Source organism: Camelus dromedarius, chromosome 20 (genome assembly GCF_036321535.1).
Source record: "Camelus dromedarius isolate mCamDro1 chromosome 20, mCamDro1.pat, whole genome shotgun sequence".
NCBI lineage: Eukaryota > Metazoa > Chordata > Mammalia > Artiodactyla > Camelidae > Camelus > Camelus dromedarius.
Genome location: NC_087455.1, coordinates 15,516,361 through 15,539,643, shown reverse-complemented (window position 1 = coordinate 15,539,643; position 23,283 = coordinate 15,516,361). Strand labels below are relative to the sequence as shown.

The 23,283-nt window shown below is 42.0% G+C and overlaps 1 protein-coding gene across 2 annotated transcripts in view; it reads right to left on the bottom strand.

Annotated features, from left to right (window-relative positions):
* SNTB1 (syntrophin beta 1) overlaps positions 1–23,283 on the bottom strand; it is a 199,547-nt gene that overhangs the window by 48,065 nt on the left and 128,199 nt on the right. The window lies entirely within an intron of this gene.

Below are 23,283 nucleotides of genomic sequence, written 5' to 3'. Positions count from 1 at the left end.
CTTAATCCAGTCTCACGTCCTCCCTCCAGGGCAGAGTGTCCCTGATTCTCAATGAGAACTCAGGGTTTATTCGGTCTTTTTTCTTTTTTTTTTTTGTACCCCCACATCCTGTGTTAACTCTTCATTCTCACCTTTGCACGTTTGCTCATAACAGCGCCCCCTATCTGTAATGCTCTCCTCTACTTTATGCCATGCCAACCTTTACCCGTGATCTAAGGTCCATGCACGCCTCCAAAACACCTTCTCCAACATGTCTTTGGCTGCAGCATCATTGTGCATACATTTGCTCTATGTCGAGAACCCTACTGGGTACAGTGGATAGAGCAATAAAAACAGGCAAAGTCTCAACTCCCGGGAGCTTAGTGTTCAGTGAGCGAGGAAGGAAAGAAAAAAAAAAGATAAGCCAACAAATAATTCAAATTGTGATAGGTACTTATTAGTTTCCTATGTCTGTTGTAACAAATTATCCCAAACTCGGTGGCTTGAAACAACAAGAATTCATTCTCTTACCGGTCTGGAGGCTAGAAGTCCGAAATTAGGGACACAAGTCAAGGTGTCCACAGATCAGCTCTCATTCCAGAGATGCTATAAGATAATTCCTTCTTTGCTTTTCTAGCATCTAGAGCTGCATTCTTTGCCTTTGTTGGTTCAAGGGCCCCTTCCTCCATCTTCAAAGCCAGAGGCATAGCATCTTCTCTCCTTGACTTCTCTCTGCCTCCACTGCATTGCCTTCCTTCTTCCCTGTCTCCCCCTGCCTCCTTCTTGTAAAGACACTTGTGATTACAGGCAGGGTCCACCAGAATAATCCAGGCTTGCCTCTTTATCACATGATCCTTAACTTGATTACATACTCTAAGACCCTTTTCCCATAGAAGATAACATTCACTGGTCATAGGACTTAGGATCTGGCTACATTTTGAGGCTTCTATTGAGGCTCTCACAGGGGCTACACAGTAACAAACAAGGTGGGAAGAAAGCAGACTCCCCCTAAATAACGTGGCCAGGGAAGGTGACTGCCACGAGGAAACTTTAAGACTTAAAGAATTAAGAACAAGCCTTGGTCTTAGTGCCTGTTTCAAAATGTAAAGGCACATTAAAAGTTAATCAAAATTCTTCGTAAATAACTTGTAGTAATAGTTGTGTAACTGTGTGATTTCCAGTTCATGAGAATCTAGCTTTTACCTCTTAAACTATAAAGTAGACAGAATATGTGCACATGCAGTTCTTTTACATGTTTCTGAAGCTAACTGCTCAATGATGCTTTTGCTAAAAACCCTAATTTTATATTTATTTATGCCTCATTTCAAAACAGGCTTGAAGAATTAAATACCGTTTTGACGATGATAAAAGTTTTGATAAGAGCAGAGGCCGTTGGTCACTTCACTAAACGTTCAGTCAGAAAGATCCACTTCCATTCATTTGTTGCAAATTGATGGATATTAGTGGAGCCCTGAAATCTATAATTTACAGAATCATTAAGGGTTTGTGGTTATTTTGCAAAAGTCAATGATATGTTTTACTTCTAAAGGATAGAAGATTGGTAAGAATCATTGTTTTTTATGACAGACGCTTCTTTTTAAATATTAAATTTTTTTTTGTCTTAGCAAAAAGTAAAAGCTATTGAAGAGTATCTCTGGAGTGTTGATACTGTTCTCTTTCTTGCTCTGGATGCAAGTTGCACGGGTATGTCAGTTTGTTAAAATTCATCAAGTTGTACTAATAGCATATGCACACATATGCATGTATTATACTAATTTAAAAAATAGCAACTTACATATTGCTAGAAAAATCAGAAAGTGTAGTGAAGCAACAAGTACATAAAAACCACCATTACCTCCTCAATGTTAACTGGAATGTTTCACTTCACCTATTCTTTACTCATCTGTTTATCTGTCTTGATGTGGCAGATTAAAGGTGGCTACAAAGCCATCAAAAAGCAGAGTTTATTTTCCTTCTCTGGACTGGCCCTGTGACTGCTTTTGACTAACAGGATGCAGAGCGACTAAAAGCGATGCTGTTGTAACCTCTGAGACCGGGCTTTAAGAGATCTGCAACTTCTACTTTTGTACACTTGGAACTCCTGGGATCCAGCTGCCCTACTGCAAGAAGTCCAAGCCACACAGAGAAGGCACACAGGGAACCGAGGTGCTCCAGTCGACAAGCCCAGCCAAGCTCCCAGCTGACAACCAGTGCCCATCAACAGCCATATGCACGTGCCGTTTTGGATGGGGCAGCTCAAGCAAGCCTCCAGATGCCTGCAGCCCCAGCTGATAGTACACGGAGCAGAAGTACTTTCCAGATAAATGCACAGCCCACAGAATTGTGAGAGCTAATAAAACGGCTGTTGTTGTTAAGTCACTACCCCAATTAAAAAAGCACTTGGTTGGTGTAGATATTACTGAGCAATAGACAGAAATTCCCTACTTGCCTGTTATTGTATCTATCAATGTATTACTTAATTCACCTACAAACTGTCTTGGTCAGCATGGTGTATGTCTCTACAGGCAGACCGTGTGGTCTTGTGGCCCAATTTCAGGCCAGCCATGAGATGGGGGAAAACTGGGCTTGGTGGTCAGGAAATGGATGGGCCATTGCTGCAAGACGGGGACTGAAGGGGGCAGAGGTATAAGCCACAGAGCGGGACTGTCCTGATTAACCTGACCTGAGGGCAGAAAGAGAGCCCCACACAGCTATGCCTAGTCTTGCCCAGCCTGAGAAAAGGGGGTTGGTTAGACCGAGGCCGGAAGGAAAGGCAAACAGTTCAGATAAGAGGACAAAACATTCCACCTCTTCCCCATACGCAAGTGGGTAAAAGAGTTTGGTGCCCAAGGGACCCAGACAAAGGGGAGAGGCATGGCAGGTCCGCAGGCTCCATGCGGGGTTGCTGGGAGGGAGGGGCTGTCCCCTGGTATTGCTGGGAAGACAGCTGGGTCAGGCACGGTGGGCACTCTCGCTCTGGGGAATAATCCCACATCTCAGCAAAGAATGCGGCCAGTTCCTGCTGTCACCACCGGACTGGTCTCCAGGGGTAGGAAGTGGTCCGCGTAGGGGGAGGGGATCATTCTGAACCTAAGGGTGGTGAATTTCAATGTAAGCATTTAGATTTCACTAGTCTCATGAGGACATGAGGATAAAAATATCTTAGTTTCTGCGACAGCTGACTTGGATGAGACACTGTAAAATTACCTTAAAAAAAAAAACCCTTAAATTGTAAATGTGTTACTGAAAATACCTCACAGACATCCTTACCTCATACTGAGCCTGACCCCATCTCTAATCATGCTGAGAGCCTCATTACATCCTTCATGCTAAAAAAAAAAAAAAAGATCCTTAATTTTAAAGCCCTTTACAAAACAAAAAGTACAAAATAATGTATATTACGGACAACTCTGTCTAATTCCTGTGTCTCAACTGATCCAGGACTCATATGGCGAGCCCTGCCTGGGGACACAGCAGGAGGTCAGGACCAACAGCTAAGCACGTAACTGGTTAAGAAATCACAGTGTTTTTATGGTTTGAAGCTGCCTCGTCAAAACAGCCTCCTCACCGAGAACTGCTTTGGCTGCATGTTAATGACACGGCGAGGCTCTGCTTAATCATCTTGATCTGTCTGCGAGACGTGCCTGCCAGCCTACACGTGTTCTCCATTCGGCTCAATCCTCCCCGGCTTGGCATTACAAGCCCTCAGACAGTCACAAGTGTGTGGCTGTCTGCAGTAATAAAGGTGACAGCCAGGTGAGGCTCCTGGGGTCGGAGACTGCTTTCTCTCCACCGGGTCTTTAAATGGGAGGCAAAAAAAACGCTGCCTTGGCTCGCATTTAGTGTGCTTTCACTGAAAGCATGAGAGCAGGATTTTGGTTTGTCTGTTTTGTACATTTTATGAAGAAGTTTTCTAAAGCAGAGGTGTTCGTACTTTTAAATCTGTGGATCACAGCCGTGAAGACATTTAAAGTCACAAGCCAGTTCGCCTGTATGCGTGCACACATGCGTAAACATGGAAGCAACACTGTCACAGAGTGACGTTTTCACTGTGTGAGATGGTAAACCTTTTATGTTACATATGTCTGGCTAGGCTATGGGGTGCAATTGTTGGATTAAACAGTTTAGGTGTTGCTATGAAAGTTGTTTTTTTTTTTTTCGGATGTGATTAACATTTAAATCAGAGTACACCTGAGTAAAGCAGATGATCCTCCAGAATGTGGGTGGGGCTCACCCAATCAGTTGAAGGCTTTAAAAGACTGAGTTCCCCCAAAGAGAGAATTCTGTCTCCAGACTTCCTTTCGGCTCAAGACTGCAACTGTAACTCTTGTCAGAACTGCCAGCCTGCCCTGTAGATTTTGGCCAGTCTGTCTCTGTCTGTCTGTCTGCCTCTCTCTATATGTATATCCTGTCCCTTCTGTTTCTCTGGTAAACCCTGACTAATATATACACTACATATATACGCTATATAATATACACTATACAAAACACATGCTGATATTTTCTATTTCATTCCAATTAATTAAGATGAAAATGTTGCCTGCATCACATTCTTCCATTTGAAGTATACAATTTGATGATTCTTAATACATCTTTAGAGTTCTGCCACTATCCATCAACTATACTGAGTTTTAAAATATTTTCATCATCTCCAAAAGAATCCCTGGACCCTTTAATAGTCATTCTCTAGTTATCATGTGTTTTGTGAGAAGCATTGTGCTAAGGCAGTGCAGTGTTTCTCAAAGTGCGATTTGGAACCAGCATCAGCAGCACAGTCTGTGAACTTGTTAACACCGCAAATTCTTTGACCCCAACCCAGACCCTACGGAATCAGAAACTCTTGGGGTGAGGCCCAGCCACCTGTGTCTTAGCAAACATTCCAGGTGATTCTCCTGCATAGAAAAGTCTGAGAACCACTGTTCTAGAGGATAGGAGAGGAAGGCACGTGTTCTCTGTGCTCCCAGGATGAGACGGGGCATCTGCTGAGTCTCCCAGAAGTTCTGTGGGATTCAAGTTTCATTCAGGAATCACCTCCAAAATGCTCACACCTAAAATTCAGTTCAGTGATCAACTCACTAACCACTTGGGGGAACAGAGCTCTTTCCAGCAGAGCAGAAAGTTTGAGTCACATCCTCATCTCCCCCGTGGTGGATTCTGACCCAGATGGTGCAGAAGAGGCAACTGCTGCCCTTCTCAGCAGGGCCAAGAGTCGTCAGGTCAAGACTTTAAGCAAAAGGACTCCTGTTCCCCTGAAGGTTCCATGTCCAAGTGTATGAGAGTTGCAGGTGGCTTTGGTCCAGACGCTCTGATTACAAAAAAGGAAAAATGACACATATGGGACCAAATAAAGGAAGAGGAAAGTGAGGATGCAGAGGTCTCAGAGAACCCAAAGACCAGGAGGGAAGGCATGTCAGGCCCCAAGAAGTGGAAACACTTTCTTCTTCCTCAGGTGTCACCTCTGCTCCCCATCTGTGCAGTCAGCGGTCTTTGCAGACAGGCGTCCTCTGCTTTCTCATGGCTCAGGTGCTCCCAGTGCCCAAGTCTCCATCACCTGTCCATCAGGCTTCCACAGCCACTCTCGCAGCCCCCCACAAACCTCAACTCCTCTTTTCTCCTGTGGTCACATCATCCACCACTGATTAGCCCCTGGATGGGCAGCCTGTGATTTCTGTGTCTTATAGTCATTCATCCAACCATTCCACCAACAGAATATCAGACTGAAAGACTGAACTATGGTAACCATTTCTAGGTAAGACAGGTGGAAATCAGGATTCAAAGCCAGGCAACTGTTTTTGGTAAAACGTGCTTCCTTATTCAAGCCATTGCTAATCTGGAGACTATGAATACATATGGTGTGTGCATCATAAATTGTTACTGAAGGAAGGAAAGTGCTTGAAATCTCATAAGGAGGGGCTTCTTGCATCCCAAAGTAGAGGTCTATATTGCATCTGAGTCTTGACTTTCCCATTACAAGTGTGCGATCTTGGATCGGTTCAGAATATTCCCGCACCTGTGTTCCTTCATATGTGTAAGGAGTGCAGAAGGGATGATGTACAAACTTCCTTCCACCTCTATGTTCATTTGAGTCATCAGTGCCGACTCAGCAGCTCCGCTTCTCTGAAGCTTGGCGGAGCAGCAAGAGATGGGCTGAGTCCTCTGCGGTGGATAGACGCACAGACCTCTCTCTGCTCTCTGGAGTCTTGTGTGCGCCTCCCGCTCTTCATAACTCGCTCCGGAAGGAGATTTGACTTACTCCGTCTCCCACAAAGACTGCCAACCTCTCAGGAAGTAGCTACAAGACTAACAGATGGAAATAGGTGGTTTCCAGGGACCCTTGCCATGTCTGATTATGCTTCTTTAGAAATTTTGCTTTAAATAAAAATGACATACATTCACAAGACAATCCACGACACAGAACTTTGGCTGGTGCTTGTTAAGCAGCCATACTAAACATGAGTTCAACTCTTTCTATCCAGTGCTTATGAGTGACCCCTGCTTAGTAAATGCCCAGTAGATGTTTGTTGTTGACAGTGATGAAAATGGTATAATGTTTCAAAACTGAGAGTTACAAACGGGAACCTGAACAAGGAATTACATTCAATATCTTATAATGACCTATAATAAAAAAACAATATATATGTATAAATGAACCACTATGCTGTACACCAGAAACTAACACAGCATTGTAAATCAACTATACTTCAATAAAAAAGGAACCTTCTGCAAAGATTATCTCACATTTGTTAAGACAAAGTCCAGGTTAAGCAAAACCCCTGTATGACACTAGCGTGAATTTGCACTGTAACTCCTGTGACCTGTGTATGGAATTAGGCTTCAGGGGAGCGAGTTTAATCCACGGCTTGGGGTATCAGCCTTATGCAAAAGAGAATTAGGAAAAAGCACCCTCTACTGCAGCCTTGCAGGTGCACCATTTATCTACAGACTGTCATTAGGTTGAAGAAAAAGGGCCCCTTCTTCTCCTGGGGTCACGCTCCTGCCACCGCCCAACGCAGGAGCCTTGGCAAGTAGAATTTCAGTTGGATTTTGCCCCTACTGGTCCCCACTGCTGGGCACCTTTGTCAAATGCACGGAATGTACAACTTTACAAAGCAGCCTTAGTGAATACTGTCAACTGTACAAACACAAACAGAACAGACCAGGGTTTTGTACTACTTTACCACACATCTCAAACCAATGGCTATTACCCTAAAAGTTAACACTGAGACATATATATTTCAGTCCAAAACATTACATTGCTCTTTGATTTTTTTCTCACTTGTTTTTTAGTTAAAGAGAATACCAGATCCGGGTTTTCAATAAGAAATAGACAATGGGAAGTCTGTGAGTAGGCAGGTCTTATTACTACCTCTGATAACCAAAAGTGGATAAAACTTTCACTGGAATGTACAATTGGAGGGCATTGCTCGCTCAGCTACAATTTTCAATAAGTTGTCTTTAAAAGAAAATTGAGCAAACTGGGCATTTTCTGTGTCTCGCAAAACCAAGTGGTGGTGAGAAGTCAACATGACACTGTACAGAAAAGTGCTCTTAAATTCTAACGACCTACATAAATGTCAGTTAATCTGCGAGCTAGTCAGTGTCAAGCTTGACAAGAAACCATGAGTGGCATTCCAGTTTAAGTCAGGGAAAAGAATATCAGAATGCTTTCTACCCTCACTATTATACAACACTGTTAAGAAACTACTATCAATCCAGCAAAAAAAATGATCAAAAAATATTGGAAGACAGAGATAAAGTGATCATAATTGGAGGCTGAGATTACTGTATAACTGGAAAACCCAGGAGAGGCAATGGGAAAACTTATAAATAACAGAAGAATTTGACAAGTTGACTAGGTACAAAATTAATATATAGAAATCATATATTTCATATACACAGTCAGTAAAAGTGAAAAGTGAAGAGGTCCTATGGATAGTAGCTAAAAGTAAAATAAGAATAAGAATAATATAATAAATAAAGAATAAAATAATAAAATAAAGAATAAAATAATAAAATAAAACAAAATAAGAAGCTCAAATCCATATAAAAGATTTTTTAAAAATCAAAAGAAGGGACTCAAAGAAAATCAAAAAAATTCCCAGATCTTTTTTTTTTTTTTTTTTAATATCCAGTTCTTGGAAGGGAAAATTCATCATTATAAAGATGTCACCTTCCGCTAAATTAATCTATAAGTTTAAAGCAATCTTAATGAACTTGTCATTTAAATTTTCATTCTGGCAATGGAAGACTAGATATCTTGAAAACCCTTAAAACACCTAAAAATGCTGGATAAAATCCAACACGTATCTTTTTAAATTAATACCTGAAAATCTCAGATGCAAGGAAAAAAGGGGGAACTGAAAGCAATGGGTTGATGCCACAGCCAATCTGGGGCATAAAGGCTGGGGTAGAATGCTGGGGAAGTTATTTGTTTCTTGAGAAACATGACAATACTGCTGCTCGCAAACCAGATGCTCAGAGATGGTGAACAAGTGACTATAATGTACATCAACATTTATACAAAATAAACACATGACATTACTTTTATCTGTTTTTACAAGGGTCAAGATGGAGAATTCCAATCATGAGACTCATTTAGGAGCCGGTATGTTAAACACAGTCAGATGGGTTTCTTTCTATCAGGACTTCTCAGAGCCTTTAATAGAGACAAAATATTAAAGGCAAAATATAGCATTGTTTTCAAAGTTATTTGGTCACGGATCCCATGACTCCTTCTTTTCCTCTTATGTTATTCGTTTAAACTGTATTCACAGTTTGGAAAGTGGTATCTCGGAAAATAAGTGAACAATAACAGCTTGTATTTGTACAGAGCTCTACAGTTTGCAAAGTGCCTCCATGTGCTCATCGTTACCGCTTTCAGGGTCGTATGCAACAGCTCAGAGAGACTATCAGTGGTTTGCCCAAGAAGAAAGAGCTCGTATGAGCAAAGTGAGGTTCCAAACTGGGTCTTTTGGGCTCGGTGTCCACTGTTTATTGATGCCATGACAGCGGCTACTTTCCTTTCTCATATAACCATAATGTTTAGGGAAAGCAGTGTAATAAAGTGCAAAGCCATTTATCCTTTCTTTGCCTCAGTTTCCTCATCTGTAAAACGAGGCAGCTGGAACCAATTTAAGAGAGGTGTTTGGTCCAATTAAACAGCTGTTTTCTGTAGCACGACTGACTTTGCAATCAATTTTCTCAACCCCTTAACCAGTTCCACCAATCTGCTTTGAACTAGGAGCCAGTAACAGTGGTAGGCACTTTGCATGCAATAAGAAATCAGGCACAATTCCTTCTCCAGCATATTATGTCTCCCAGAACGTGCTGGTAGAAATCCTTGTGTGCAACTGTCTTCTAAGGCCAGAGTAGCATGGCCTTTTGTACCCTGGCTCTGGCCTGCCTTCTCCTGGAAAAACAAACAAAAAAACAGACAACACAGCACTGCCTTGAAATGTCACCAATGTCCTTGTGGTCAGTGCCACATGGCCATGCCTGATGGACTTAAATCTGTTTAAATCTGCTGTTACTCAACAGCAGGGCTGGAAGTCAGCTTCCTTGGGTAATAAAAGCTATTACTTGACTCTTTAAACATTTCAACTTTCCTCCCTATTTCACAGTTCATAAAACATCTCTCTGATGTGGAGGGATTTTTTTATTTAAGAGGAGATATAAGACAGCTTGTTTTTTCCACTTCTTGATTGCTTATTACTTCCCATAAGCTAAGAAATGGTCATTCTGCAATGCATTTGCTAATTGTTCATGTCTGTCAAGATGTCAGTGCACTGGGCGTCTGGCCACCCTCCTCCCAACTCCATCTCGTTGTGCGTCTGGCATTAGCACTGCCCGAGCCGGGTTAATATGTACACCGCGCAACTCATTAGCTGCATATTAGCATCAGAGCCAAGAATCAACATGATGGATCCAACAATATGTTGGAGCTTGGGTCAGAGTCTCAGCTGAGGACTCCTCAAATGCAGAGGTCAGCAGCTTGGCATCGACTCCACTGTCCACACCGAGCACATCACGCTCAAAGTAGCCATTGGGGAAGACGGCAAATATGGGGCCTCATTAAAAATTGAGGGGAGGGAAAAAATCCTTTTGCAGGACCCACGGGGCTTCATGGTTATTGATTTTCCCTTCCACTCACATGAAGAATTTACCAAAGTAAGAGAGACTGAACATTCAAAGGGCATTATCATATTTCCAGGAATCAAATACTACGCATCAGGGATGCAAGTGAAAGTTTTAAGCATGTCTCTTCAAATCCAAATGTTAATTTTATCCCCTGAAAAACATAAGCTGGTTTAAATCTAATAGAGGTAAAATGATTAAAACATGTGTTTCTCCTTCCTCCCTCCCTCCCTTCTTCCCTTCCTCCCTCCCTCCCTTCTTTCCTTCCTGTTTTCTTTTCTTCCTACCAACTTCCTTAAATTGATATAGTAATGAAGAGCTCTTTAAAAACTAACTGTTCTTTTCAGATTATGCCTCTCAAATATGCCCTGTAAAGTATCATTTGGCACACACACACACAAAAAAAACTGCTCACACACTTCCTATCACCTTTTCTTGGAGGACGACAAACTCTAGTAGGGGCAGAAAAATTGTATCAGAAAAGAAAGGCTTCCTCAGATCTCTAGATCTGTCACGTTTCAAAGTAATTATTTAATAGGACATTTTGGGTAGGACTAGCATGCTATATTACTAACAGCTTCCCTTTCTTTAAGAGTGAAATAAGGAGGTAAAAACAAGCAGAAGTTGGTATTTTAGAGATGACTACCTGACCTTACACGGGTGTTTAAAATTAGCTTGATTTTTGTAGGTATGGTTTGAAAAAGAAAAAAACCCTCCATGTTTAAAATTACAGAGCATGCAGTGCTTGCATCTTCATAAAACCACTTAAAAGTGAAAGGTCAAACTAATCATTCCAACACTGACAATCAGGCTTTCTTGGCAGCACAATTCAAAGAGTAGCTTTTATTTTCAACAATCACACCTTTTTTGGGGCAGAATTGCAATAAGCACTTTGCACCCTAACAACCATGAGGCATGTACATCTCTGATGGTGCCTGTGTTCCTCCTGAAACAGGATGTGGATCCTGCAGAGCAAAGAGGTTCCCACCTCTAAACTGGGCACACAGCCCCGTGCTCACTCATCAGGAGCACAGAAGTCAACTGTGCTCTGGTAGTTAAATGGAGTAGAATCAGTGAGTTCTCCAGAGGGTTGAAGGAAATGAAGATGAAATCACCATAAAGCACTAAGCAAATATTTAAGTGTTGCTATGGTCTGAATGCTTGTGTCACCCCAAAATTCGTACGTTGAAAACTAGTGGACAAGGTGACAGTATTAAGGAAGAGGGGCTTTGGGGAAGTGATCAGGTCATGAGGGCATGGAATCCACATGAAAGCAATCAATGCCTCACAAAAGATATTCCAGAGAGATCCCTCAAGCCTTGCCCCTTCCCCTAAGTGAGGACACAAGTAGAAGTCTGCAGTCCAAAAAACAGCCCTCACCTGACCATGTTGGCACCTTGACCTTGGATTTCCAGCCTCCAGAGCTGTGAGAAGCAAACTTCTGTTGTTGTAAGCCACCCAGTGTTTTGTATTTCGTTACAGCCGACAAAACAAATCAAGACAATTGTTTATTATAACTTGTGTGGTTCCTGCAGTTGGGATGCTAATGAAGAACATTTCTGTGAGAGAGACACTAGAGTGTTCATTTCTAAATCTATTTTGATGCAATACATAAAGCCCTAGACTATATTTCATAAAAAGCAATATGCTACAGTTCTCAAACTTAAGAAAAAAAAAGACAGTCCTGAGCTTACAGATTTATATATACTGGGTGGAGACAGCATTAATATGTAAAACTCACTAGAACTAGTAGTAAAGTTGAATAGAGCATCTGAGCCAGTAGCAGGTGAAGGTATCAAGAAATGCTGTTGAATTCTTTTCCGTAAGAATTCACCTTCCTCAGGCATTTTGGATGTGGCGCCCCTAGTGGTCAGGCTTAGTTGGCACAACAGCATGCCCAACCAAATGCCCTGGTCAAGGCACACCTCCAGGTCCCTAGCTCTGTGAGGCTGGAGCTGTTGTTTAAGGGAGTGGAGTGGGCTGAGCTGAGTTCAACAGCGTGAAAGTGAAAGAGAGAGCACACGCGCGCACATATTTGGAGCAACGGGGGATGCCCATGCGACTCTAAAATAGATTTTCATACATTGCTAAGAAATTGTCTTTGAAGGTAACTCCAGAGAAGAATTCTAAAAAAAAAAAATGCAATCCAGAAGCATCCGAGCGAAGGTACAACTGCCTAAGGGGATCGCTAAGAAAGGCAGTGTCACCTGAATGTATATACTCAGTGCTCCAGCCACCCAAGATTAATGGCCGTGCCGTTTGTGTCATCAAGCCTCTGCACACGCTAGTCCTGCCACCGAAAAAGTCCTTCTCCACCTGACCTGTAAGATTCAGCTTCATGCCTTTCTTACCCTCTGAGGCCAAGTTAGCTAATTCCTCCCTAATCCTTCACGGGATTTGAAGCAAAATTATTACACACACAGTTCTATATTCAAATATTCTTAGTTTCTTAGTTTTCAAATTCAAAAATTCTTAGCTTCCACGTCTGTCTTCCCCATTTATTGATGAGTTCCTTGAGAACATCTCTCACATCTTCTTACATATTCATTCAATTGGTTCTTATTGGATTTATTTGACTCCAACCTTATTTATAGGTTTCCAAATTCACCTTAGCCAAAATGCCTGCTGCCTGAAGCATTTTTAATTGCATAAGATACATGCAATTAAATTGTGCAGTGTGTACACACACACACACACGAGATAGTTTTGTGCTTTGAGCACTAACACTGTTGACTTCAGGTTGTCTTAGTGTGCCTTGTGTGTCTGTGTTGGGGGATCTGGGTACACAAAGATACATGTTCATCTGAAGGTTTTGTGAAACACAGCCATGCTTACATGCCCCATCTTCGACACATTTTTACCTCCCAAAGCTTCTGGCAAGAATCCAATTCAATTGATTTGCATTTCTCCCTCTTTCCCACCCATTATTGGAGGTACTAACGAGCAGAAAGCAGCCCTACAGGTAGACAACTAACTGGGGAAAAGGAGGTGTAGTCAACAGCCTAGGAAACCTACAACTGAGAAGAATCAGACAGGTTAGAGTTCACACAAGATTTAGTCCATCTGAATACAGAGAAGAGTCAGGAATGGGGAGGTGGGGAGGGAGGTGAGGGAGGTCAAGGAGGAAGATGAACTAGACAGCCAGATGTTTTGTGAGCCAAAATAAAGTTGTTGGACAAATTGTTGTTTGGCAATAATAAGCATTGCCAGTGCTACTGTAGAAGTCTTTCAGGACAAGAGGAAAGTGTCCATTCTGCTTAGGGCAGGAGAGGCTGTGGCCAGTGGGTCATGACCAGAAAACAAATCTCAGCCCATCTTCCTCCTCCTGATGTTCCCCAAGGTTTCACTTTCATTCTCCCTTCTCATTGTCTCAGCGATCTCTTCCACTCCTTGACTCTCCCTCTCTAAAGGTACCCCCTATCTCTTTCCCTACCTTTGATCTCACCAAAGTTCTAGACATGTATTCCCCCTTCCTCCGTAATAGGGAAACAGCTACGAAAGGATCCTATATTCGCTTGACTGAATAGTTCTTATAGTGCTTTACATGACAGTGAGGTGCACCCAGGTAAGAGTAAATTTTGCCCTAGACTGAAAATCAGAGACACTTGGGTTTTGGTCTCACACTTAATGCAAACTAGCTACATGATTATGGTCAAGTAACATAAAATTGCCAATTCACACTTTATTATTATTTTTTTTGTACCTCCTATCTCTATAAGAATCTATGGTTCTTGAAGCTCATGGAGTATGTAAGACATGTGTCTGAGCTGTGTTATTCACTGGGGGCAAGGGAGCAACTAGTAACCTGAGTTTAGCGCTCTCAATTTCTGATTTCCAATCTAGTGTTCTTTTCATTAAGAAGAATGATAAATTCATAAAAATGAAGTATGGCCACTGAAAGATCATCACACCTGCATCTCACTCAAAATTGAGAAGCTTGACATTTTCAAGTAAGGAAATCCCTAAGTTACACCAGGTTTCTGGTCTGAGAGCTCTCACGTGGAAGGCTGATTGTTTAAAACACAGGAGTGAGGGTCAGGTGCCTGGACCTGACCGCTCTGAGCACATCATGTGAAACTGTAATTTATTCCCAGAGAAAATGTGTTGCAGTGTCTACTGGAAACAAGGAATACATGTTCTGACTTGTACCACTGGTCCACTGACTCACACATTTGACCAACACAGACGGACCACCTACTATTTCCCAGACACTGGAGAGGCACTGGGGCTACAGACCAAAATAAAAAATCACCTCTTTTCTCTGCCAGGTTACAACCTGCAGGGCAAAAACAGATCAAGAAATGCTTTAGGGCCTCTCCCTGAATCATGATGAAAGGGAAGTGAATGGGAGTAATTCTGAGAGTCCCACTTGAGCTCTGAGGCTCCATAAAGACCCTCACTTATATCTTGATGCAGAAGAGATGTAGATATGGATGTTCTTAAATCAGATTTTAGGGCTCTAGATTCTAGAACTTATATTTCTATCTTTAATTCTAAATAAAATCAATATAAAGAACAGCAAATCGACCCACCTGATAAATCGGGAAATTGATTCAGTTTACAAAACCTGAAAATACCAACTTGAAGGAGTTTCAAGATGGAAAATGAAATGTATTCATTGGCATTCATTTTCAAAATTGCAGCCTAGTCCTATTAGAAGTAATCAAAACCCCAAGCCAAAATGTAAGGATGCAAAGGGACTCTGGAAATGACATTTGGGAATTTCAAAGCATTAAAAATAGTTATTATCCCATGCAGTGAAAGCAGAAGGAGTGAGTATGCCAGGGTGAGTTACTAGAATTTGAATACAGTTGTAAATAAAACTTCTAGGTAGTGGCTACAATCTTCAGCACATCCCAGGACTGGCCAGTACTTTTGTCTGTCTGCCACTTAAAGGTGCCGTGTACATCTATTGGAATTTTTTTCCCACCATGTGGACACACCAGTGATGACAGTAGATATTGTTGGTCCTCTGTCAAAATTTCCTTTACTAGGTTGGCGCATCCAACCCTCCCCTGACGTGAACACTGACTGCTAACAGCGTAACCCTTTTCCTTCTCTAGAGAATTGCCCTCGGCTGATAGGAGTGGCCTCCTGTGACCTCAAGGGTAGCCCACAGCCAGTGGTTGACTTACATGGGGATATAAAACCCCAGCTCCCCTGGTTCAAGGTGGGAGAGCCTTGCACTACCATTCACGCCCCAGAGCTTCCTGCGGGGCGGGCCGTGGCTGTTTTAGCTGATACACCTCCTGCTTCCCTTCCTCCCTTGCCTGCGCTGCTTCACTCCCCTGCTTACAGACTCCTAAGAGCTGTTACGTTACTCAAACAAGGAGGCCACTAGACTGAGGTGGGTCTTACGCCACGGTGGCCAGTGTAAGCAAACCAGCGTCTGAACCTGAAATGCTAAAGGTGATGAAATCAAAATTCAAAGACAGCCAATCACACGCAGCCACTAGGCTTCAAGCTACAGCTGATCAATATTTTCCTTACTTTGCTTCCACTCTTTATATCAGCCTTTCCCGGCGCTCCTAACCACTTCCGGTTCAAATTGATTTTTGCTCAAATTAACTCTTAAAACTTTAAACATGCCTCAGTTGATCATATAACTGAGTCCTCGCTCAGTAATCACTCCCCGAGAATCTTCATCTCAGACTGGGCTTTCCAAAGAATTCTATCCAAGGCATTAATCCATGTCTTAATCCATTTCATAAAGAAAGAGCAATCTGTAATGCCTAATGAGACAAAACGAAGTTTAGCGGAGTTGGCTAGCCACACAGCCAGGCACAGGAAGCTTTCCATCTCGAGTCTCAAGATCCTCTGTAAAAAGCTGGAGTCAGGCCCCTGTGAACTGGGGGCAACCAGCCACAAGAACTAACGATCCACGCCCCCATCTCTTACATGGGCAGCTCTGAGGTTTCCACCCTGGGGAGAAAGACTCGTTACTAAATCCACTGTGAAGTCAGGGAGCAAAGTTTCCATGCTTTCATCACAGCTGCCTTTGCGACCCACCCACCCATCCATCCCCATCTTAAATCTTTGATTTTTTAATTTGAGGGAGTGGAAGGTGGGGGCAATGTGAATTACACTCATACTGGCACATTTACTTTAAACATTTACAGTAAAAGTCTAACAGGAAGATAACCAAGTTGCCAGCTTTTCTCGTCCAGCTCCATCTCAGAGGTGATTCACCGGGGAACTTAATGACTGCCTTCTAAAGCAACACACCAGGCCTGTTAACACTTAATTGCATTAACAGTCTGTTAACAGTCTGTGTTTCCTAGCATAACAAACAGTCTTGATTCAGGAATGATGCAAGTCAGGGGGAGCCTGGGCAGGAGTTCTGTCCCCCTTTGTCTGATGGGAGTTCCCTCAGATCACAGACTATTTTTCTCCCTGGAAGAAGTGGTAGGAAATTCCTACTTAGGTGATTTTTAGGCAGATGGTGGAGCTGATATATTTAGAGGCTCCAGAAATACCATTCCATTAATTATACTGTCAAGATCTTGATTACCAGCAGCCTGTTTCACTCAGGCCAGGGCTAGTTTACACTTACATTTCAGATTCTTCTAATATAGCTGGACGAGGTAGCTAGACAATGGAATTACTTGCTTGGTTATATTCCACCTGGAATTTGAGAGGATGAATAAACTGCTATTGTTGGAACTGAAAATAATGATGGTCTAGTGAATTACATAATAATATAGAACAATAAGTTGATAGATAGAGATGGATGGATAGACAAAGAACAGAAATAGATTGATAGATAGACAGGCAGACAGACAGACAGACAGACAAGGGCAGAGAGAGGAAGATGCCTGGATAGATGGATGAAGAGATAGAAATGGATAAAGATAAACAGAGATGAATAAGGATAGAGACAGAGATAGAAAGAGAGATGGATAAGATAAAATAAATAGATGACTGAATGGACAGATAACAAGGAGAGATGGATTAAGTGGAGAGAGAAAGAGGGGACCTGCCTTTGTCCAGTATTGCTGAACAATAAAAATGTGCAAGCTGAAATCATCCTTAGTGATCTCAGTAATCAGTTGGAAAAACTGGTATTGTGCTATGCTATGGACTTGCAAAAATTAAAAACTGCTTTACTGTCAGTTCTAAATGCACAGGGAAATTAAAAAATAGTAAAACTAATATTTACATAAGAATCTGTAATTTAAAACATTAGAAAGATTGGGGATCAAAGTGCTTTATTTCTTTGTCAAAACCTTTGGGGGTGAGGATTTGGAGGTAATTAAGTTTATTGATTTACTTATTTTAATAGAGGTACTGGGGATTGAACCCAGGGCCTCGTGCATGCTAGGCATGCACTCTACCACTTAAACTATACCCTCCTCCTTGTCAAAGCCTTTTTAAGAGTAATTTGAACAGTGCTTGTTGCCTTCTTATCACATAACTTACGAGACAGAGTGAGCATCTTTTCTATGCCTTGACAAGTCGTCATACTCCTTTCGAAGGCTGGATCAGCTATCAGCCTTTTACACTTGGCACCTCACAGTGATGTGAAATCTCTCTGAGAGTTCCATCAATGTGAAGTTTTTCACTGGCTTCATTTCTGGGTCATGGTCATCCTTTCTCCACAGCTACTCTCTTCATCACGTTTAAAAGTTGACCTTCACTGAGTCTTCTGTCTGCATCTCAAGAGTCTATTGAAAGGGATGCATGTCAACATTCCCATAGTCAGCTATTTCCTCTAGTTCCATTCATGTTTGATTTGAATTCTGGTCTCAGAATGATCACTTTCCATTTTGCTGCACTTTCCTATTTTTCAGACAATGCCCCCTTTCTATTATCCATTCTTGTGAATGTCAAATAGATTTATCCCCAAGAGACAACCACTCATCTTGCTGCGTGTGAACTAACAGGGTTGCTCTGACCAATCACTGACAGGCTGTGAAAGAAGTGATGGGAGGGTCGCAAAACTGATGCACATCAGCTATGTACACAGTGGTTTGCGGCATGAAAGCCTGGCAACAAAATTGGTACTTTATGAAATGACTTACAGTTAACATACCGCGGCCACTGAGATCTGAACTGTGTTGTTGAGAAAGTGGGGTTATTTGATTAAACCACTACAAGTGAAACTCACAGGTACTAGAAACATGCAAAGTAAGGCCAACTTGTGTGTGTGTGCATGTGTGTGTATACACAAATTATTTTCGTGTGAGTTGTGTGTGTAATTCCAGTAGGATTCTAACCTATGCTATCAAAGATAATTTCAGTCTCTGCAGACCTGTTTTTGGGGGGCGGGGCTTCTGTGGTACAAAACAGGAAGAAAGAGAAGGGAAGAGTTTGTGAATGAAATACAAAAGGAGGGCTCGAGCCAGAGAGGTTCAATTGATTGACATAGTCAAGAATGGGTGGAAAAATAGAGGAGAGGATTTCTTCTGCTTGGTTTTCTTTTAGCATCATGGGAGGAATGAAAGCAGTAGAAGATTAGGATGGGTGTGGATGAGAGAGAAAACATTTTAGAAAGTTTTGCTCTGTCCTGGTTTGTAAGTTCCCCCTGCTGTACTCTGAATGTTTGTGTCCCCCTCAAATTTACATATCAAAGCCCTAACGTGATGGCATTTGGAGGTAAGTAGGTCATGAGGCTGGAGTCCCCATGATGGGATTAGTGACCTTATGAGAAGAAGAGAGTCAGCCCTTTTTCTCTCTCTCTCTCTGCCACGTGAGAAGACACACGAGGGCTGTCTGTAAACCGGGAGGAGGGCCTTCACCAAGAACTCAACCATGCTGGTACCCTGATCTTGGACTTCCAGCCTCCAGATCCTGAGAAATAAATTTCTGTTGTTTATAAGTCTACGGCACTTTGTGATCACAGCCTGAACTGGCAAAGACACTCTTTATTTTCATGAAGGTAAATAAAGGATTCGAGTTATTTTGGTATGTCCCTTAGTTCTGAAACTGTGCTTCTGGTATGAGATGCTGCTCTGACACTGAGTTCTTGGGGTTGGGGGGGGTGGTTCACTCATGTGGACACATACTCCCTGGGCCCCTGTATTAGCTCAGCTTAGTGGAAAGTTCTGGGCTGTGGAATGAGAAAGAGGGGCTCAAATTCTGGCTCTCACTTACTAGAAGAGTGATTTTAGGAAAGTTACTTAACTTCCCCGAGCTTGCCTCCTAGGACAGGGATTACTTAAAGCGCCTTGCCTGAAACAGACTAGGCACATAATAAATACTAATTACCAGCTTCCTCCCCTCCAACAACACCCTGGGGAGGCACAGCTCTATAAATGTTCCCATTTGAAAGAAACTTTAGTGGAAATGAGGAAAGCTGAGAATTGAACTGGCATCTCAGAGCTCCCAAATAGGTTTTTTTTTTTTTTAATCCTGTTACATTTTTATATTTTTAATCTGACAAGAAACAGTTTGCAAACTGAGATAACAAGGTAAAGCAAAGATAACAGCTGATAAAACAGAATCGAACAATTCTGCCATGTCCCTGTTTATTATTGTTTTTTTGAAAGTATCAACAGGGTCAGACCTTTTACTTTTTCTCTTTATTTTTCTTAATTTTACTTTCTTTAATATTCTTTATTTTCTCTCTATTTTTCTCTCGTCTGAAATTGGACCATTGAAAACACCTCAATAATAACTGAAAAATGATTAACTAAAGAATGATGATTGAAAAAATTTGTTTGGGGCAAAATGCATTTTATAGTTCAGGGTAGGGATGAGCCTTTCATGGACCCTTCTTGGGGCGACTGGGGCTTGCAAGGAGTTAAAAGGTTTGAGACTAATATGATGGTGGGAAAGAGTGGACAGTGGCGCACCTGGTCCGTCTACAAGGGAGGGCGCTCACAGGGAAAGCAGCACAGCACCTGTCACTGTGGTGTGGCTCACAGTGCCAGGAAGGCAAGGGGACAAGGGAAAGCACCCCACTCAAAGGCTCTTGGTCCCCGGCTGACCTTGAGTCTGAACAGTTCAGAGAATGGCTGCCAGAGTTCATGGAAAGAATTAAACTGATTCCAACAAATGATGCTGTGGTAGATTCTTCTGAAAATTAAATGAAAGAGATATTACAGCATTGTCCCATTCTCCAATTATTCCTTGATTTAGAGTGTGACCATAAATAAAACACCTTTCAGTTTCTAGGTCCCAGATTCCTCATCCGTAGAAAGAAGAGGCTGGTTTAGATCACTGTCTTAGTTACGGCTACAAGAGCAGACTATCATCAATGTGTGGCTTAAACAACAAACATTTATTTCTCACAATTCTGGAGGCTGGAAGTCCAAGATCAGGGTGTCAACATGCGGTTCTGGTGAGGGCCCTCTTCCTGGCTTGGAGAAGGCTGCCTTCTTGTATCATCACATGGTGGGGAGAGAGAGAGAGAACACTCCAGTGTCTTCATCCCTTATCAGGGCACCAGTCTCATTCTGGAGCTTCATCCTCATGACTGCATCTAAACCTCATTACTTCCCACAGGCTCCACCTCCAAATTCCATCACATTAGGGGTTGGGGCTTCACCTTATGGCTTTATGGGGGGGGGGCACAAATATTCAGTCCATAGAAGTCATCTCTAAGTTCCCTTCTCTCTGATTTTGTATATGAAGATTTCCTATTGCCACCAAATCAAAATCAGACCATCAGTCCGGTTTCCAAGATCTTCCATAATTGGATGCCATCCAAGGTCACCTTCCTTCAGGAGGACCCCGCTTCCATTTAGACCAGTCTCTGGTCTGCCCTCCCTACAAACTGTATCAACCTATTACCTCCACTTTATTCTCACACTCATTCCCCTCTTTTGGGGTGTACTGAACTCTTCCCATTGACTCCAGACTTAGTCATTTTCTTGGGAGCCATTCCTCTAGTCCCCAGACCATCTCACAGAGAAGAATAATATGAATATAAAGGTTTTCCTCTGCATAGTGTAGAGGAAGCCTTAGGATTTGCACTGGACAGGATTTTAGAAGGAACATCGTTACTTCATATTGTTTTAGTTCATGTAAATACCAGTTCTAAAAACTTGAAGTTGAATATAATATGGGCAAAACTTGTCCTAGAGCTACTTTTACTAATCTATAAAATCAAAGATTAACAGCATAGGAAAAGACAAAGGATATCAATTTAAGGTAAATTACAGCTGAACATATATAGGATCATACTTTATATCTTTATAAATACCAAGGGCATCCTGATATTTATGATAATATAAGAAAGCCACGTATTAAGGATTTGTCATTCATTGTAACATTTTGCTAAAAAAACATTCATACATCACCACAGTAGGATTCAGTATTAAATATTTATTCAAAAAATTTCCAGTTTGGATTTGTTCCCTTAGACTTGATCTATGGTAATCTTTTAAGAAGTTCTGAAGTAGAAGGCAATAAAAGACATTCTTGCTTCTGGTAACTGTCCATGTTAAGTCATTATTGCTCTTATGGATATAATGCATAATACAATTTAAAGAAACATGTGTAATGATAATCTGAAATTATATCAAAAGAACAGTAATATTCTAAAAACAGAAAGCTTTTTATGCACCTTTATTACTGCTCCATGGAAATGCCTAATGTGTCTACTGATAATTTGGGACAAGCAAAAGGCATAACCAGACAATTTGTAAGTGAGAAAATGGAGTCTTTGGTAAAAAATTTCAACATCACTAATAATGACACAATGCTGTTTTTGAACTATCTAAATGGCAATGGTTTTAAATGTAGTTTGTGTTAAAAGAGATGAGAGAAAAGTACCTTCTAGAGTTGAGACCATCTCAGATACTTGGTAGGTAGAAGGTCATGTGTGTCTGACAGCACCCCTTAGCCTCCAGATTCAGGCTCCACCCTTTTCTGTCCTGGTCGGAGTCCTGGGAGGCTGACCTTAATTTAACAGAGAGCATCAGTGGGGCTCCCTTGCCTCTGGCTTCCATCAGCCTCAGCCAATGGGAGACATCAGCAAGAGATCAGCAGGCAGGAATTAGCAGACCACAGCTCTTAGTGGGTGGCCCTTTTCTACAGCTACAAGTCTTGCCAGTTTCAGGTGACTGCTCCTCTTCCTGGACATTTCGGGTTAAGGGATAGTAGTGACCTCTCACTGTTTAGCTCTGGAGTGCTTCTCCATCTCTTACTGGTTTCCCTTACCTTGGCCACACCACACACACTTGACACCTAAGTCATGGCTGTGTTATATCCCTTCCAGTTACCCCTTCTGAGTTTGCCATTGGTCTTCTGCCAGGACCCTAAAGTGCACAGTACATCCAGGACCTGAATTAAGTGAGAACATTCTTCATCCCGATCAATTCCTCCTCTTTTTCTTCTATAGCGAATAACCGTTGCTTTTGCTTTCCCAGAATTCATTCAGTCTTTTCCTTGCACAGCAAGGAAAACAAAACAAAACAAAACAAAAACCCACAAGCCTGGAACTCTTGGGCCAAGGAAAAGGGGGCTTACTTGTGTATCAATCAACAAAGTGGACAAAATGCAAAGAGATGGAGAGGCAGGCCTGTTATCATTAGTGAAGTCCCTGGATCCCACCATGCCTGAAGCTTACCCTTGGACTCTACAGTTATCAGAAATGGTATGTCCCCTTTCTCGCTCAAGCTGAGTTGAGCTTTCTGTTACTTTGCAACTGAAAGCTCCCTGACTAATAGGTCTTCTCCTAATAGAAACACATGCATTTGGAGAGAGGAAAAGTGAAGAGTGTTAGAGACTGCGACTCCTAAAATGATATCATTCAGATTGGCAGTGTTGTTTTCATCAAGAACCTTCACGCATAAGGTCGAGAGAGGCTACCTGTGGTTTTTGTTTATTATGATCTTGTTGCTGCCACCACCTGCATTGTCCCTTTGATCCTCTGAAATGTGTGAGAGATGGGACAATACCAAACCAAACAACTCACTTTGCGTTGAACTTTGTGGCTGAGACCCATGGATGAACTGATGCAAACAAAGAACAATGGTGGAAAACGGCCAAATGCTGGGTTCAAGTATTATTTTCAAGTGCCATTTGCCTGGGCTTTCTCAGATGACATGGTTCACTGGCAGGAAAGTCGTTAATTGTGACAATCATTCCCATTTACCATCTATTAGAATGTGAGTCACTGGGAAGTCAGACGTCTCCAAAACCCAGTGTTCCTGAGACTCAAGGTCAAGTTCAAAGGACAGCAATCAAGTGTAAGGACAATGGCAAAGGCTCAATCCTTTGAAA